Raw genomic sequence first — 6,000 nt, 5'->3', positions numbered from 1 at the left:
ATGGCCATCATCAAAAAAATCTACAAACAATAAATGCCTGAGAGGGTGTGGAGAAAAGGGAGCCCTCTTGCACTTTTGGTGGGAATGTAAATTGATAAACCACTATGCAGAACAGTATGGAGGTTCCTTAAAACTACTATACAACCCAGCAATCCCACTACTGTACATATACCCTGAGAAAAGCATAATTCAAAAAGAGTCATGTACCACAATGTTCATTGCAGCTCTATTTACAAGAGCCAGGACATGGAAGCAACCTCACACCAGTTAGAATGGGCATCATCAGAAAATCGACAAACAACAAATGCTGGAGAGGGTGTGGAGAAAAGGGAGCCCTCTTGCACTTTTGGTGGGAATGTAAATTGATACAACCACTATGCAGAACAGTATGGAGGTTCCTTAAAACTACTATACGACCCAGCAATCCCACTACTGTACATATACCCTGAGAAAACCATAATTCAAAAAGAGTCATGTACCACAATGTTCATTGCAGCTCTATTTACAAGAGCCAGGACATGGAAGCAACCTATGTGTCCATCGACAGATGAATGGATAAAGAAGATGTGGCACATATATACAATGGAATATTACTCACCCTTAAAAAGAAACGAAATTGAGCTATTTGTAGTGAGGTGGATGGACCTAGAGTCCATCACACAGTTAAGTAAGTCAGAAAGAGAAAAACAAATACTGTATGCTAACACATATATATGGCATCTAAAAAAAAATGGTTCTGAAGAACCTAGGGGCAGGACAGGAATAAAGACGCAGACGTAGAGAATGGACTTGAGGATCCGGGGAGGGGGATGTGTAAACTGGGACGAAGTGAGAGAGTGGCATGGACACATATACACTACCAAGTGTAAAATAGATAGTTAGTGGGAAGCAGCCGCATAGCACAGGGAGATCAGCTCTGTGCTTTGTGACCACCTAGAGGGGTGGGATAGGGAAAGTGGGAAGGAGACGCAAGAGGGAGGAGATATGGGGATACATGTACATGTATAGCTGATTCATTTTGTTATAAAGTAGAAACGAACACAGCATTGTAAAGCAATTATACTCCAATAAAGGTGTTAAAAGATAAATAAAATCATAACATTAAAAAAATAAATAGGTTTCTGATCTTTTTCTTCCAGTCAGTTACGTGTGCCAGTAACTATATCCAGTGTTTTTGTAAATATAAGATTAAACCTTCCTCAACTTAATGGTAACCTTGAACCTATCTAACCACACCCTTAAATGTTATCTTTTCCCTGGCTGAATTTTACTGGGGCTTTGTCAAAGCTTTTATAAATCCCATCTTTTACTGTTTGGAATATAAAAGCAGTCAGGTTTTCCACCTCTGTGAAGACTGAAATTTCTAGACTTTCTGTAATCTCTCATTTATTTTTGAAAACTGATTACTTCTTTCCTCAACTCGTATCTTTTTTGTGATACTTTGCCATATGCAACCAGTAGTCTCTATCACTTACTGATTCTTTCCAATCACTTATCTTACTGCTGCTGACTCAGTGGCTCGAGATAAGTTATGTGGTAAAGGTAACATTTTATTAATTGTTTTGCCACTGCATACTATTATCACTGTCTTTCTAGCTTCCAGTGTTAGTTTTTTGCTACTTGCTACTGAAATCCTAAGTAAATGCCACGTATTTTAGGTTTTAATTATAGCAGTACCCTATTTCAAGGTATTAATTTCCATTGTAGTCAGGATCATCTATTTATTTATTTTTGGCTGCGTCGGGTCTTAGTCGTGGCACGCGGGATCTTCGTTGACGCGTGCAGGATCTTTCCCTGCGGTGCATGGGCTTCTCTCTAGTTGTGGTGTGTGGGTTTTCTCTCTAGTTGAGGAGCGCGAGCTCAGTAGCTGTGGAGTGTGGGCTTAGCTGACCCATGACATGTGGGAATCTAGCTCCCCAACCAGGGATCGAACCCATGTCCCCTGCATTGGAAGGCAGATTCTTTACCACTGGACCACCAGGGAAGTCCCTAGTCAGGATCGTTAACAGTGGCTGCTGTAAAAAATAAGTAGCTTAACACTTTATTTCTTGCTCTCATCACAGTCTTATATCAGTTTGCTTTCCTCCAAGTGATGGCTCAGTGATGCAGGCTCCTTCCATTTTAGGATGACACCATTTCAACAGGTGGCCTCTGTGGTATCCAGTGAAGGTGAAGAGAAGGAAAGAAGTCACATTGGATTTTTAAGTCCACTGCTAGAAGTGATATCCATCATTGCTGCTTAAATTCTATTTGCCAGAAGTAGTCACACAGCTATCCTAAATGCAAAGGAGATTGGAAAACATATAGGAACATATGGATATTGTAAACACTAACATTTTCTGCCACAACTTATTATTTGACCTCTCCTTCCCTATTTCATCAGAATATAAGCTTCACAAGGGCAGGGATTTTTTTTCTGTTCCCTTTACTTCTGTATCCTTAACACTTAGAAGAATGCCTGGCTCATAGTAAATGGTTATTAAATATTTACTTAGAGAATATGTGAAAAGGAGAATCCAGGGCTTCTTACCATTACTAGTGAGTGAGAAATTGGAAGAAAATAAGAAAGGATTCCAAGCAACCACAACAGGTACCATGAAATGTATGCACTAAAGCTGACGCATATTATTCACTGAACCTCCCCCCTCCCACAAGGCATTTTAAAGAGTTCTAATGAGAATGTTTATATAGTTTATCAATTCCATACCAGACCATAAACAGGAACTTAAAGTGAGACAAGAAAGATTATCAAGAAAGGAAAAGGTTATAGGAAAAATATGGGGTTCAAAGGAAAAAGTTACTTTTAAAGTACAACAGCAACAATGAAAACTATAGGAGCCTGAGGCCATTTAGTGTAGAGGCAAAAACATTTATGCCTAGATAGGTCCTAAGGGTATCACTGAATCATAGCATAGTAAATAAATTACAGCCACTACGAAAATGATGAATCAATTAGGTTTGGTATACTTTCTATAAAAAGGCAGAAAAGTTGTAATACGTTTAAGAAATTTTCTTTTTTGTGTGTTCAAATGGACATTCTTCAGTTATGCCCTAAATTCCCTAGTTGTAACTAGTCATTCATTTCTCTATGATGGTTGATAGATGAAATAGGACAGTAATGGATGTCTCAAGTATTATTGTGCTTAGTTATTTCTTCCATTGGAAGCTCCCACTCCCTGAATGCTTCACTGATTAGACTACATTCAGAGTATCAGGTTCAATAGGGGATAGATCCACATTTTGTGGAGTCTGAAGATTACACAATACAGAGGCTTCTTTAAGAAAAAAACCCACAAGTATAAAAGAAGGTACAAAAAGTATTTATTTAGAATAAAAGTCACAACCAATTACAAATTAAAAAATTCACAAGAACCAGAAGACATCACCAAATTCAGAAAAATATCTTGATGTTTTAAATTAATTAACTGCCTAGTATACCTTTAACAATACTTTTTCCTACATCTTTTGACTGCATACTCTTTGATTTCTTCTTCATATGAAAATGATTTTGTTACATTTTGTTCTATAGAGTTAATAGTTCAGTCTTTCCACTAGTGGAGTTGATTGAAATTTATTTTTGTTATTGGTAGTTTAGAAGAGTTTCTTTCCAGTCTACAACTCATTATTGGGAAAGTTACATACATTTTTTAAGATAGTGGTCAAATTTGGGAAAATCTGTACCAAATTTCCTTTACATATACAGAATAAGATGTGGGAGGATTTTCCAATTCTAGTTCTGGATCCATACATTTCAAACATTACCCCATTGCCTACATGCTTCTGTGCTGGGTCCCAAAGCATTCATTTGCTGATTGGTCTCTGGCCATCCACCTTCGTGTCACAATATCAAGTGACCCAGGTGACGGTAGGCCTTCAAGCAGTCAGAATAGATGCTACTGTTCCAATGGGCTGTAATGCCCATGAACCACATAAATTTTTTTCCGTTTAACTAACTCAGCTTCCCCTTAGCCAGATCCCCAAAATGCCAGCAATCACGTCAGTGCTTCTAGACACAGGGAAAATTATGACCGAAGGGAAGTTAGAGTACACAGAGACAGCAATCTTTTAGGATGAAAATGTTTTACTTCCAAAACTTTTACAGAAACATAATACCACATGAATATACTTCTAGGACCCCTCTTGTGGTGCTGGAAGAGGCTTGAATTTTAAGTTTCCTGGAATCTGCCTTTGGGTTTAGCTTTGAATGCTATGCTTCAGGAGGAGTGCTCAAAGGTGAGCACGTTCATAGAAAGGAGGTAATGGAGGATGATGAAGGGTCAGGACTCTCTGCCTTATGATAAACAGCTAAGGACCATGCAAAGATCTTGGAAGAGAAAATTCAAGGGGTTCCCAAGTCTGTCTTTAGTCCCCGTAGTCCTGTGAGGTGAAAGAAGTATTTCAACTCAATATAAGGAATCACTATCTAATGTTAGGCCAGTTTAAATGTAGAATTGACCAGCTAATGAAATACTGAGTTTTCTTCACAGGAACAGCTCAGGAAGAGGCTAAATGAGAACCAGTCAGGGATCCTGTGAAGGGGAGGCCCCAGTTTGGGGAGTGGTAGTGACAGGGATGGGGAGTGTGGTATGAAAGAACCTAACCTTTACACACTTTTGCAAGTCTGAGATTTTAAGATGACTTTGCTATTAACCTTATTTGAAGCCTCAGCCTCCTGTTTAATGCCTGATACATAGAGAGGTTTAAAGATAGATGGGACTGCTTTTAAGGTGAGAGAAAAAGGCTTTGTTTTTGTTTTTTTAAACCTAAGGGCAGCAAGAATGATCCATTTTAGCTCTATTTAATTTTATGCTTTTTTGTTTAAAGCCAGATTGTAAGACAGTGCTTAATCAACACAGGAGGTTAAGGGTTACAGTTGTGGGGTTGCTGAGTCTAGAGCAAGTTGTAGAAAGAGAGCATCATGTGGGATCTTTCGGGATCCCTACTCTTGCAGCAAGTATAAGAATAGGACCATTTTTTTTCTTTTGTGTGTGTGTGTGGGGGGGGGGGGGGGGGGGGGGTTGTTCATCAGATTCATTGGAGTAGCCTAGCAATGATGCCTGGGATGGAAAGATCCAGAGGAATAATGAGGGCTTTTTGTGACATGTGACAGAACACAACTGAAACTGCCTTGAGGAAAGGAGGGGGATTTTTGCCTTCGGGGGTAGAGTTCACTTCAGATATATTTGCCTCCTAAGTCTCTAAAGATATCATCCCCTCTCCTCCACTTTTCCTTCTCTTGAAGTTGACTTGACTTCATTTACAGGCATTGGTGGTACTTATCACTGGCTTATATCCTTCCAAATGTTATTCTAGTTTGAAGGGCTTCTTTTTCTGAACTGATTCAGCAAAAGCCCCAGATTGAGTTCCTGGACCAATATGCCCATCCCAGAACCAATCACTGTGGTCTGGAATATGAAGACTGGCCAGTTCTGGGGAGTGAGGGTGGGAGGTGTCAGTATCCTGGAACCACAAAGACTCGTGGGCTAGGGGGGAGGGGTAGTTCCCAAAGGAAAAATGAATAGCTGTTATCAGAGAAATGGATAATACTGAAAGTACATACTCAAAAAACCGTAAATAAGGATATCTATTATTCGTGGAAAAAATGTTTTGGGACTTCCTTCCTATGGTTGTAGTTAAACTGTAAAATCGAGTAAATCTTTCCCTTATCCAGATAGATATCACGCATAGGGGGTAATCGTCTTACATGTCAGCGTTTTTACTCTTTCCCCTCAGTGGGACTGAGTCAATGAAGATGCTACAAAAGAAGTAAACAGAAAGCTGAAAGTATTAATACGGTAATTTTTAATTTGAGTGCCCTCTTTAGGCAAAGTAGCTGGGAGGGCTTTCAATAATCCATTTTTAATCGTGACCACACCCCGTGTAGGTGACCTGAGTATTACCGTCTTGCCCTTGCAGTTGGGGAAACCGAGGCATGACACTCCTCCATTCAGCCTTCCGGGGGGATTTAGGAAGAGTCCAGCCTGCTTGACCTCAGAGGGT

This window comes from Physeter macrocephalus, chromosome 2 (assembly GCF_002837175.3).
Source record: "Physeter macrocephalus isolate SW-GA chromosome 2, ASM283717v5, whole genome shotgun sequence".
Lineage (NCBI taxonomy): Eukaryota > Metazoa > Chordata > Mammalia > Artiodactyla > Physeteridae > Physeter > Physeter macrocephalus.
Note: the sequence above shows the minus strand (reverse complement) of the source record.